Here is a 2,113-nt window from a genome sequence, read left to right as displayed (position 1 = left end):
TAGATGGATTGGTGAACTCACTCCGGCACTGGAAAGGTGCTGCATTCTCCTCCAGAACCAGATATTGATGTTCTTCTTGTTTCATTGTTGCAGTCCTGACTTGTGGGATTTCCTACCATCAAAGCCCTTGGCCGGCCTGAGTACTATAGAAAAAAATTTCCCTCCTCTGTGGGCTGGCAGATGTCCTGACCAACATCAGTACACTTGGGTATATAGGGAGCCAGCCGACGTCATATCATCAGTCTTTTCTTGTTGTCAGAGCCCGAAGCAATGTTTCAATGCTTCGGTTGGTCTACAGCAAAGAGAAGTTTTCTGAAAGCTAAGTACCCCATTGAAGAACTCTTTTTCTTGGTTTAATTCATGTCGGATACTGTTAACAGTTGTCTCTGTTGTGGTAAGCAAATTCCCACACCAAGACTTCCATTTACTTTGTGTCACCTGTTTAGGCCCAGATCATGACTTAACTAACTGTAGTTTCTGTGCCTGTTTCATCTCTAGGACTATTAGGCGTAGGGCCAAGGTCTTAGCTAGGCAGTTTAGTCTCACATCTAGTTCTCGGCATCTGATGGCATTTGTTAGTCATTCCGAGGTTGAGCTCCCTAAGCGCAAGAGCAATAAAGAAAGATACCCAAGCTTAGGGCCTTGGACAATCCTTCTCTGACACCTAGTCCTCCAAGGCTCATGATCGCTGAAGATGAGGCACTTTCGCAGCCCCCTTCCAAGGCTGAGGTGGTGGCTCAGGCCTCTGTTGAGACCCATTTTCAGTCTGACATGCCATCGGGTCTCTCAACTTCTGCCCGGGCCTTAGCATTTGGCCTATCAGTAGGATCCAGGGCTGCTCAGCAGGCCTCTGCTGCTATGCTAATGAGTGCACTTTAACTGGTGGCACTCCTTTACAGTGTGGTCATTCTTCCAGAGAGACTGGCAACAGAGTTGTGGATGTCCTTGGGCCAAAGCTACCTCAAAGAAGGGAACCTCCTCAGGGCCAGTGCCTAGGTCTACCAGCTTCCACACACACGGATATCAGCAGGATTTGGTTAGGTTAGCTGAAGACTTAATCTCCCGGGTCTGATCTGATCTGATCTAGACAACTGCTTATTAAGTCTTTCCCAGGGAAAAGGGATCCTGCCTCTGAAGTATTTTCTGATCCTGCTGAGGATTCTGACAAGGAGAAGTCTGTTTTTGATGAAGGACCCGCTCTGACTTCCTTTGAGGTTTCAGGTTCTGAAGAAAACATGGCTTTTGCTTCTCCCCCCAGTGGACATTACTTTTAGAGAAACCCTTCATGCCATGAGAGAACATATGTGTTGGGAAGTCCAGGATTACCCACAGTCCAAAAAGAGGATTAGGAAATTCCTTGACCTGCCAGAGCACAAGCCTCTTGCCATTCCTCAAATTTTAGAGGTTATAGAGGATGTTTTCATGGATTTCTCTTTGATTTCTGAGTCTCTTCCTCCAGCCTCTCGAAAAGCAGACAGGTTTTATAGGGTACTGGACTCCCATAATCCAGAGGTTGTCATCCCAGGACCCAAAGAAGCTGCAGCCTTTTCCTCTAAAAAGCCTTTACCAACTGATAGAGCAGGGCTCTTGATAGATTTGACAAAAAAGTTTGCACCTCTGCCACTTAGCAATGAAGGCCCTTAACTGCCATATCCACATGATAAAATACCAGCCGACCATTCTGGATCAGCTGAAGCAAAAAATTACTACCCTTGAGGACAAGAACCTTTCCAAAGAATTATTAGACCTTTGTCACTCCAGCTTTCAAGTAACTAGGCATTCCTCACAATGTGGCTATGATGCTGTGGAGGCTTGCAGCCACTGGCTCTGTTATTAGAAGGCATGCATGACTAAGGGAACAATCTCTCCCTGAGCTTGTCAAGTCAAACCTTTTGGATACCCCTCTGGACAAGGACTTCCTCTTTGAGCCTAAAGCTGAGGCTTTACTTAAAAAGGTGGAAGACAAAGCTAAATCCATGCAAACCGTGAACAATTTCCTTCAAGTTCCGCCACGTAGGTTTAGTAGGAACTATTCCACTAAACATTGGTCCTTTCTCTCACAGTCCAAAAACAGGCAGAGGAAACCCCAGAGGGAAAGGGCGCAAAGGCAACA

The sequence above is a fragment of the Protopterus annectens genome, chromosome 9.part0 (assembly GCF_019279795.1).
Source record: "Protopterus annectens isolate FY-2018-M chromosome 9.part0, PAN1.0, whole genome shotgun sequence".
Classification (NCBI taxonomy): Eukaryota; Metazoa; Chordata; order Ceratodontiformes; family Protopteridae; genus Protopterus; species Protopterus annectens.
Note: the sequence above shows the minus strand (reverse complement) of the source record.